Source organism: Alosa pseudoharengus, unplaced genomic scaffold, assembly GCF_046254945.1.
Source record: "Alosa pseudoharengus isolate Yale_2024_CS ecotype anadromous, Long Island Sound unplaced genomic scaffold, YU_APseudo_1.1 YU_APseudo_1.1_scf_16, whole genome shotgun sequence".
Classification (NCBI taxonomy): Eukaryota; Metazoa; Chordata; class Actinopteri; order Clupeiformes; family Clupeidae; genus Alosa; species Alosa pseudoharengus.
The window spans coordinates 30,156,914-30,169,007 of NW_027468630.1; positions in this window are offsets into that span (position 1 = coordinate 30,156,914).

Here is a 12,094-nt window from a genome sequence, read left to right on the forward strand (position 1 = left end):
CATCCTGAGCACGCCCGGTAAAAGTGGTCTGAAGCAGTAGTGTGCAGTCTGCGTCACTCCACTCATGTTCGTCAGCAATACCTTCAAAGAGAGAGAAAAAAATGTCAGGCTCACGGTCATTAAACTTCGGCAAAAACCTAATCATATGAGACAGGTTTTTCTCCGTGCCCAGAGGAATCCCCGTCACCCCGCATTTTCCCTTCAGCAATTAATTTTAACTTCTCTCTCTGAAGATCGCTGTCTCGCTCAGTCTCTACTTGACGTTGTTTAAGTTTTTCCAATTCTAAATCATGTTCAATTCGTCTTTGTTCTAAGTCACACTGTTTTACATATTCTTGTTTCTTTATTTCTGCTTCTATACGTTTAAGTTCTAATTCATTTTCTTTTTCGCGTCTCTTTTCATCGGCCTCTAAGTGTCGGAGTTCCAGTGCGTGTTTTAATTCACGTTCTTTCACATGTGCCACATTCTCCTTTTCGCATCTTCTTTCCTCTGCCTCTAGGTGTTTTAGTTCTAATGCACGCTCCTGCTCACGTTCCGCTCTCTCTTTCTCTTGTTCCGCTGCCTCGAACTGTTTCTGTTCCATTTGTAATTTTAAAAGTTCAGCCTGTTGCTCAAAACTGAAAACCTGTTCACCATTAGGAGTGGAGGTCGCTGCTGGGCCATAACCACCGGGTGCTGGATTTATCAACATAATCATCAATTCAACTAGTTTGGATTTTATACGTTCTTTCAGTTCTTGCTTTTTAAGATCTTTTGGAATATGTTCGAATCCATAATGACCAATCACTTGACATAGGCCTAATTGATCCTTCGTTAAACTTTCCAACAAAACCTCCGATGGAGACCCCTTCTTCAACCTCCACTGTAGGCATCTCCTTTTCGTTAACGTCGGCCACGTTGATGTAACTAATTGCTACTCAATAATCAAAACAATTTGACCAAGATAGACGCTATACATAGGCAAACAATCAGGCACAGGTAATACAGCCACCCCATTTCCCCGATACAAGAGCTGCCCCGTATCTATCTCCCAAACATTTCCCTAAATATTTCCACCTCTAGTCTTCAGTATGCCCACCATACAATTGAGTTGCTCACGCAACCCCAGCGCGTCCGACACACCAAAAACAATATGTTAAAATAAAAAAGGCAAAGAAATAAACAGCGGTAAGTGCTTGTACCTGCGACGGGGGTTCACGTTATCTCGGTAGGTCTAACCTACCTTCCACCCACTTAACAAGAGGCACCTGTACCCAATCGACCTGTAGGCTACGCGTCAACTTTGCAGCCAGAGGAACGCGCAGACTGCAAGGCTCCAAATGGCTCCCCTCATCCACGGCAACCCAAAACCAAGCAAAACACAAACCAATCAAGAAATTACCAAGCAATCAATTTAAGCCACTAATCCAAACTAACCACTTAGCTAAACAAACACTGCGTGGTACTCCCCAATTTCGAAACACGTTTGCTGCAACAGGTAATTTACACCAGTGAGCACAAATAGGCTACCAGAGGCAATATTTAACTTGACCAACAAATTAACTTATTTTGTAACCCCCAGACGAGTTAGCTAAAAAAAAAAGTTACGTACCAATTCCGGAACACTCACGGCTCGAGCCCCCACTTGTAACATACTAGCTCGGAGTATGTACATTCAGGGGAGACCAACGCAGTGTTGAAATAATAATAAATGAATTTATTAAAGAAAGTTAAACATAAACTAATATTTCGGAATAACGATAAGGATGAGGTGCAAGTCAGTGTAGTGTTAGTTACGCAAAAGTGAAGGGTAAGTCAGTACAGAGAAGAAGGTAACGCAACAAAATGAATGCCAAGCCGGGAGGAGGAGAACCGCCTGGAGTGCAGACTGAGCCGATCTTAAATATCACTCCAAATCAGGCACACCTGGGCACACAGGGGAAACAAGCACCCAGGCCCGTCAGTGTCAATGGGCGGAGTTAGGACACAGCGGCCTGGGCCGTAACACAATCCTCCCCCACCTTTTTTATGCAGCCTTTGCCACTTAATCTACTAAACCCCTCTTCTACTGCACTTTTTACCCCCCCCCCCCCCATAAATGCACAAATACGCTGACACCAGACATCATTTCACTGCATTTCTTACTTCCAGTAACTATATGCATGTGACAATAAATATCCTTGTATCCTTGTAAATATGAGCAGTGTATCAGTTACCTCATCTAATGTATGTAGATGTAGCAGTATAATAGTAGAAAGAATAATATAGATATATGCGGTGTATTAACAGAATATAATAAAACAGAATAAATATGGATATTCAATATGACGACACATATATAACAGATATGTACATAACATACAGCTATGTGCAGTGTGGTAACAGTCATTGTAGTGCAGAAACAACATTATAAGAGTAGTAAGAATAAGTCTATGTCCAGGATGAATAGTATGAAGATCAGTAGAATAACTATGTATAAATGTAATTACAGTAGGCCTATTAGTTGGGTCATCTATAGCAGTTCCGTGACCGTGGAGAGCGAAGGTTCGTTTCTCACTAGATTTGTCATCTATAAAGGTTAAAGAAAAAAATTAGCCGGGGTGCCCCTCACAAAAATGTGGGGAAATTTTGTGAGAGCCCTATATCCAAAATGGCTGCCGTAAGCCAAGCTGGATATTAACGTTTTAATGGTTTTGCCCACAGTGCTGCATTACACATGGTTTCTGAGACTATTTGGGTCAAGAAATTCATGAATGATGTAGATCAGCCATCACCAAATGGCGGACCGCGGTCCGAGTCCGGACCGTGACGTGATCCTATCCGGACCCAGACCATAATAGCCTAATTTAGATTTTCACGTAAGATTTCAAAGCTGCGCTAAATGTTTCGTTGGTTAGGATAACAGCATTTACTTCAGGAGCTTCAGGAACCATCATTTCGCTTGCTGCTACTCAGCCAGTGAAATCTGTGAATTCTGATAAAGTCGAGTCAGTGAGTAAAGTAGCCTACTATGGAGAAGAGACTGATGCCTGAAACGAGCGAGAAGAGGAGACGGGATCAGAAACAATTAGATGGATATCTAAGTTAACGATAAGTAAGTTATTTTCAAATCATCGATTGCTCAAAGAGGAGAAAGCTAGACAGCGAGAACAGAGCTTTATATAACGATACGGGGGCAATACCACGCAAAACGGTCACGTCCGTAACACCAACTAAATATGGATGTGACAGTTTTGCGCGGAATTGCTGGACCTCTTCTATATATTCTGAGATAGGCGATTTTAAGCGCCGATTTGAGGCACCTCTACTAAACAAAGCATATATTTTGAGCATAGGGTAGGCTAGGCCCATTCAACAGTGAACTGAGACCACAGAATATTTTACGATTTAAGAAGGCAACATGATTGATCCACCACAATCTAGTTCACTGCCCAACAACGTGATATTCCTGGGTATAAAAAACTAAAACAATTAAATTAAACTTGCTGATTAATGGGTTCAAGGAACCAGCTGTGGAATATCCATCCTTGTCTCAGCTCAAAGTTTATTTTAAGTGCACGTTAAGATCTTAAAAATAGCCAAGGCTACTCAGTTTTTCTCCCCAATTAGGCTACTCTTATCTTGCCTTATTTCTCCTCATTTCGAATGTTACCTTTTAGGCTACTTATTTTATTTCACATTAAACATTAGGCCTAGGCCTACAATCTTCTATTTCTTGAATTTCCCCTTGGGGATCAATAAAGTATCGATCTATCTATCTATCCATCTATCTACAACTAGGCTCCATCCATCCATCCTAATATTATACACATATACATAAACACACGTTAAACATTATGATGCTCCGGACCTTTGCTTGAGGACATTTTCTGTAACTGGACCTCGCTGAAGATTAATTGAATACCCCTGATGTAGATTTATTGATTTGACCTATTTTGGACCTTCAAATTCAAGATGGCCGCCAATTTTTGGCTCTTTAAATGTCAATTTTTCAAAATTGTCATAAAGCTGTAATATTAGGCTCAAATGGAAGATCTGCTCAAACTAATTATTTATTTGGATGAACTAAAAAGATTCTCCATCTGAATCTGTTGAACCTCCACACTGACTCATTACATTACATTACATTTGGCAGACGTTTTTTTAGCCAAAGCGACTTACAACATGGTAAACAGTTTAAAGCTTTAGAACAATTCTTTCAACAATACTAGAACAATTTAAAACAATGTAAAAAGGTAGAGCACAATAAGAGTGAGTGCTGTTTTTATATAGTCAAGTGTCAGTTGTAGGCCGGTGGTAAGTGCTAGAATTAGCTAGTTGTAAGTAGTGCTACGAGAGCAGATATTCTCTGAAGAGCTGGGTCTTCAGGAGTTTTTTGAAGATGGAGAGGGATGTCCCTGCTCTAGTAGGAACTGGTAGTGCGTTCCACCAACAAGGAACAACAAATGAAAAAAGTTTGGATTGACCTGAGCGTACCGATGGCAGAGCTAGACGTCGTAAGTCTGAGGAGCTCAGCGGTCGGGAGGTAGCATATGCCTGTATGAGGGCATTCAAGTAGGTGGGAGCAGAACCAGAGACTACTTTGTAGGCAAGCGTTAGAGACTTGAATTTGATGTGGGCGGCCATATGTAGCCAGTGTAGCTGGATGAGCAGCGGGGTAACATGTGCCCTTTTGGGTTGTTTGTAGACCAGACGCACTGCCGCATTCTGGTCTGGATCATCTCAAGGGGTTTCACTGTGCAGGCTGGGAGACCTGTCAGGAAGGCGTTACAGTAGTCGAGTCGTGAGATTGCTTGTACCAGGAGCTGGGTAGCATCTTGAGTCAAGTAAGTCTTGATTTTCCATATGTTGTAGAGTGCTAAACGGCTAGTTGGTTGTCGAGAACGACTCCTACATTTCTTGCAGCCATGTAGGTATAACAGACAGGGAGTCAATTTTGATGTTGATGCCATGATGTATAGTAGGTTTAGCTGGGAGGACCAGCAGTTTGGTTTTTGAGAGGTTTAGCTGGAGGTGGTTTGCCTTCATCCATGTAGATATGTCTGAGAGGCAATCCAAGATCCATGCCGAGACCAAGGGGTCATACGGTGGAAAGGACATATAGAGCTGTGTGTCGTCTGCATAGCAGTGGTATAGGAAGCCATGCGAACAGATAATCTGTCCCAAAGAGGTGGTTTAGATAGCAAAGAAAAGAGGGCCCAGCACTGAGCCCTGGGGGACCCCTGTGGTGACATAGTGAGGTGCAGACAGCTGTCCAAGCCATGATACGTTAAACGAGCATTCTGTGAGGTAGGATTCAAACCAGGAGAGAGCAGAACTGGAGATTCCCATGTATAAGAGTAAGTGAAGTAGAATGAGTTCTGATGACCGAGCGGTCGCCTTGGGTTCCTTTAAGGCTTCTATTACAGACAGCAGAGCCGTTTCGGTTGAGTGGCCCCTCTTGAACCCAGATTGATTTAGATCCAGAAGGTTGTTCGGTGAGAGGAATTCAGAGACCTGTTTGGAGACTGCTTGTTCGATACCTTTGGATAGGAAAGGTAGGAGTAAAGCAGGACGGTAGTTCTCAACTTGAGCAGGGTTGAGAGAAGTTTTCTTAAGTAACGGTGTTACCCGGGCCATTTTGAATGCTGTTGGAAATGTGCCAGAGGTTAACGAAGCATAGATCACGTGTGTTAGCTGGTGTGATAGTTGGGTTGATGGACTGAAGTAGGCTCATAGGTAGGGGTACAATGAGCATGTGGTTGGACGGCTGCCCGTCAGGAGTCTATCTCTCTCTCTAATCACCACTGCTACTCTCATCTGAGCAGTCATCAGGTGGGAGACGGATTGTACTCATATTCTTCAGTTTGTGCCATTTGGAAACTCTGATCTGGCCTGCTGAATAAGTGTACAATCCATGTCCCACCTGATGATGACTCTTTGAATCTTCATATGGAAAGGACAAACTACCTTTCATATTTCCAGCTCCATTACAACCTGCAAGAGCATCTTGAGAACGGAAAGTGTCGACCAGTGCGTCACACCCCCTTGCCCCAGCAGCTCACACCTCATGAAAGCTCAGATGAGAGTAGCAGTGATGATGAGAGGAGTCGGTGTGGAGATTCAACAGATTCAGATGGAGAGTGTTTTTTGTTAATTCAATAAATAAATCATAATAAATAAATAATAAAAAATGACAGACATCTGATGACCTATGCCAGCCATCACCAAATGGCGAGTCCGGACCGTGGCGTGATCCTATCCGGACCCAGACGAGCGAGAAGAGGAGACGGGACCAGAAACAATTAGATGGATATCTAAGTTAACGATAAGTAAGTTATTTTCAAATCATCGATTGCTCAAAGAGGAGAAAGCTAGACAGCGAGAACAGAGCTTTATATAATGATACGGGGGCAATACCACGCAAAACTGTCACGTCCGTAACGCAAACTAAATATGGGTGTGACAGTTTTGCGCGGAATTGCCCTGGACCTCTTCTATATATTCTGAGACAGGCGGTTTTAAGCGCCAATTTGAAGCACCTCTACTAGACAAAGCATTTGAAGCACCTCTACTAGACAAAGCATATATTTTGAGCAAGCATAGGGTAGGCTAGGCCCATTCAACAGTGAACTGAGACCACAGAATATTTTACGATTTAAGAAGGCAATATGATTGATCCACCACAATCTAGTTAAGCCTACATGCATTCACTGCCCAACAACGTGATATTCCTGGGTTTCCAGGATTTCGGGTTAACATAAAAAAAAAAAAAAAAAAAAAAAAATTAATTAAACTTGCTGATTAATGGGTTCAAGGAACCAGCTGTGGAATATCCATCCTTGTCTCAGCTCAAATTGTATTTTAAGTTCACGTTAAGATCTTAAAAATAGCCAAGGCTATTCAGTTTTTCTCCCCAATTAGGCTACTCTTATCTTGCCTTATTTCTCCTCATTTCGAATGTTGCCTTTTAGGCTACTTATTTTATTTCACATTAAACATTAGGCCTAGGCCTACAATCTTCTATTTCTTGAATTTCCCCTTGGGGATCAATAAAGTACCTATCTATCTATCCATCTATCTATCTACAACTACCATCCATCCATCCTAATATTATACATACATACATATACATAGCCTAAACACGCACGTTAAACATTATGATGCTCTGGACCTTTGCTTGAGAAAATTTTCCGTAACTGGACCTCGCTGAAGATTAATTGAATACCCCTGACCTATGCGTATGTTGTAATTTTACTGCCCATAACTGAACTCAGTGTGAGCAGAGCTTCCATTTGAGTCTAATATTACAGCTCTATGACTATTTTGAAACATCAACATTTAAAGAGCCAAAAATTGGCGGCCATCTTGAATTTGAAGGTCAGAAATAGGTCATATCAATAAATCTATCATTTATGAATTTCTTGACCTAAATAGTCTCAAAAACCATGTGTAATGCAGTGCTGTGGGCAAAACCATTAAAAAGTTCATATCCAGCTTGGCTTACGGCAGCCATATTGGATATAGGGCTCTCACAAAATTTCCCCACATTTTTGTGAGGGGCACCCCGGCTAATTTTTTTCTTTAACCTTTATAGATGACAAATCTAGTGAGAAACGAACCTTCGCTCTCCACGGTCACGGAACTGCTATAGATGACCCAACTATATGTACATTTGTAAATAAATAGAAAACTATGGGTGAGAGGGATAAATTAATTTTATTTAATCGTAAAAGTAAATTGCATTAAATTAAATTGCAATTAAAAATCTTTCCAGTAGGCTATAATGTCACGCAAAAAGTATACAACCAAAGCTGAGCTTGATAAACTAGAACGTCCAAAGAACCAGAACTTGAGTGTAGTTTTTTACTGGGTCCCAGGCCATGTTGGTCTGAGGGGAAATGAGAAAGCGGACAGTGCTGCTAAGCAAGCCTCAATGAAGAAGTCACAGAATGTCAAATCCTATACTGAACTCTTACATCACAGATAAGAGGCAATCTGAATGGGATTAATGTACCAACAACAAGCAAGGAATGTGAATTTTGGCACGTTTTCATGATCCACTGGGTCGTTATGGGCCACTGTTGCTAAGATTACTCCTATTGTGGCTATTAGAGACATGCGGTCATGAGTATCCAGCTACATTTAATGAGTTAAGTAAAATACATAAACACACACAAAAAAAGACATCACTAATGCTGTGGACATTCCTTTATTCTGAGATACATCAATAGGGTCTCAAAACAATCACAAACAAACATAAGGTCTTTATAGAGCAAATCCATATAGATTATTTGTCAAATAAACCAGTAAAACAGAATTAGGGGATGGAATATATAACATTCACACTCATATCTCTATGTTTACAATAAATCAGTGAAAAAGTATCCTGACAAACAAGCAGCATTTTAATGCCTTGGTCATATTTCATAATTTCAATTCTTCTGTAGGTTACCTGATAGCCCAGTTTGACAGGCACAAGACGCGTGACATGATTTTTGCAGCCAATCACTGCTGTCGTTTTATTTTATTGATTTGATCTTAGTCATAGCCTAGAAGCTAAATTTGAAGGCAGGCCACAAAATCCAACGAACCACATTCACCCCGCAAGCCAATAGTTGAATAGCCCTCTCCTAGAGCTTTTGAGACATTGCCACTGCTCCAACACTGAAAGGCACTATTAGAATGCTTGGATCAAGCCAGGTTTAGCATAGCGTATGCCACTGTCTGCTCACGTTGCTGACCGAACCAGGGCAAGCACACTTTCGCAGTTTCCGCCGGAAATGCAGTCTAGTTAATTTTGACATGCGTCATCTCAAAACGCAGTCGGTTCAACATCAATGTGTTTTATGACCATTATGAAAGGTTTCCTCATACTTCACAAGGGTCTAATTACTCCGTTTTCTAGGAATGACTCCAGCACTAGTTCGTGGTATTAAATTATAGAACTGTATTGTATCGCCTTTTTCAAAAGGTTAACTGCTATGGTCAAGGAGCATGCTGAATGGAGCATTGCGTGGCTGTTCTCTCTAAGCGGAAATATATATAGGCTACTTCCATAAAATTTACATCACTGCTTATCTGATCATAAAAACGTCCCTTTCTTAATTCTCAGAATTTATCTAATGGTTCTCAGAGAGGGGAATGCAAGGTGCTCACCATCACCTGATCAGGGCGAGCCAAGCGTGAAAGACAGTGTATCATCCAACCATGTCAGTGACAAATACACAGCTGAGGTGGACTCAGCTTCCCTCTTGCTTTTCATTTCCCCGGTCTCCACAGCTGGTCAATGAGGTGGTCATGGTATGAGGTCAGTCGACTTTATGGTCATTTAAAAATAGAACATTTTACATCCCCCCTTCATTATTGATCAGGCTATTGCTTAAATGACTGTGACACCACGGTCACTGCTGACACCCACAGTGAGGACAGCATGTTCAATTTTTATTCAGGATGGGCTGTGGTTACGTAATATGGCTGAAAGTCGCAGATTCTCTTTTTAACAGTCTGACCAAAATACATATACTTGTGTTCTACCTGACACCCACTTAGTACAGTGATAACTGATTGCTGATATTAGTGATAATACTGAGGTTGATGTAAGGCAATGATTGTATAGTGTTAAAAGGCCAACAGTGGGCAGGGCCTATTTGAGTAGGTGGTGCAAAAGTGAACTTTAATAAACTGGTAATAGATCCTATGTCCTGACAGAGGCCCCATGGAATGACCCATCCTTACACTCGAGTACAATGGGGCACAGCTGGAAAAATAACAAACTGCAGGCATCTGTGAGCTCTGGCAGGGTAAACCATCAACCCAGATAGACAAGTGCCTGTGGTATTTCAACAGACTGTATTACATGGGGCATATAAACAGGCAGAAGTGCTGTCCCACAGTCAAGAACAAAGCCGTCTCCCCCGGCCATGATAATAAACAAGGCCTTTTCACCATTTGCAGATGTTACAGTATGTGCTGAAACTCTGATGAGGAGGTACCCAAGGGGAAAATGAGCATCTGTTGACATCTCCGTGGCATGCAGGTGACCCAGCAGCATTTGGAGAGTTTGTGTTAGGTGTGTGAGAACAGCCTCGGAACTGGTGTCAGAGCCCACCTCTACCAGACCTCTGTCTGACGTGTCTCATACAGGAGAGGGCCATAATGCGTTTGTCTGTTGTTACATCAATGTTCCACTTCACCAAACCAACAAATGCTCTCAGGAAAGAACGCTGTGTGCTCTTTGTCACTCAGGCAACACATTGATCGGCACTGATGTTATGGTGTAGAATGGAGCCACAGGGAGAGTCGGAGTGTGCAAAGTGACATTATTCCAAGAAAACACTAAGTTGCCTTTGCCAAACACATACTCAGACCCACACATGCAACGAGACACATACAAAGGACCATGATAAACCGTGTTAATAGAGATTCATGAATGCAAAAGATTCCCACAACCCCCCTTTGGCTAGTAGCTTTTACTTCAGACAGAGCGATCAATCTTATCAAGGCATTCGGATGAGGTTTGATGAATGATAAGGTGCCATACCCTTGTTGTGTGTTGCTGTAGCAAAATGTGTTATGCGAGTTGAAGGTCGGTGAATGGAAATTTGTGGCGCTGGATGTGTTATGTGCTCGACTGAGATAGTGCGGGAGAAGGGGGATTATGTAACAGCTCCTGACTCGTGTCTTTAGTCTCAGTCATATGGGGCGTGCCGGCTTCACATCAACTCTTCCTACATTCAGCCCCAAAACAAGCCTGTCATCAGATTAATGCCACCCTGACAACAAAAGTCTTTGCTGTGAAAACAGATGTTATGAAACTTGTAAAGGCATAGGATGCACTTTTCGGATTGTTTGAGATACAAATATTTTCAGTACAAATGGTGTTATTAAGCACAATGCACCATGAAAGGTTTGAATGCCATTTGACCATAATAATTGTCTTCTTGCCCTCGATAGACAATCAGGGCTGTTTTCCAATGATTGCTTAGAGGTCAACAGGACAACGTAGTACAATACTGTTTTACGCTGGCTAATTTTATTGGAGTACATTGTGTGTGCTTTCTCTGATTATGGAAAGTTTATGGCACTCTTTCTTCCTCTGACGCCTAAGACTCTACTCTGACACCAGTCTGCCAGATCTTGCAAGGCTGCGTAAACTTTGCTCCATCTTTATCTTTATGGTTTTAAGAAATCTTCCACTCACAACAGACTTGTGTTCTGTGTTGCTTCATTCACCAAGATTGAATAGATCCAAACCGATGACTTAAACTTAAACGATTTTTGATCAATTAGCTTACTAGTGCATTAGGTTTATACACTGGATGATGTTATATGCCATGTGACTATAATATCAGTAATATGATTCTGAGAAATAACTGAAATAGGTGAAGGTTAGACTGATGCATTGTGTTGATGAAGGAGATTCATCGAGTAACAACTATGAACAAGTAGCTGCCTGGACCAAGTTTGGTGAGCTCATTCCATCACATGGCCTCTCTGCACATTAAAGTCTGTAGAGTAACACAATGTTCTCAACACCAGTCAACAACAAACAAGGCTGTTGCAGGTCTACAGGAACTCAGCCCACTAAATCTGGTGCAGCAAACAAGCCGAATGATCCCAGCCTCACAAAGCTCCATAAGAGGGGATTGTTTGGAGGTTAAATAAACCCAAAATGATCACCTTGTAAAGGCCCCTACTGAAGCCCTGTTTGGAAATTGCACAAAGGCGACAAATCCCCTTATATCACCAGGAACCCAGTTTCTCCTCCAGCCAATTCATACAGACAAGCACACACACACACACTCACACTCACAGAAGCACGCACACAAATGGCAAATTTAGAGGGTGGTATTCGTAGAGCTGACACTGACAATTGTCCTCGAGCGAGAGACAGAGGGAGCATGGTTACATCACAGAGCCCTATTTGCCCTCTGACTGGAGGAGACCCTGTCTGCTGTGACTGCCAGCCTCGGTGCACCAGCAGCTTCTGTGAAGAGTCTGAAAGTTTGCATCAGCTTCCTGAACTTGGCTCAAGGTACTTCGAGAGGGTCCAGATGGTGCAGATTCTGACAGATGGCAGTGAATCTGCTCTTACCTAATGAGCAGCTTAGCTCTTTCAAACAAGAGCCATAG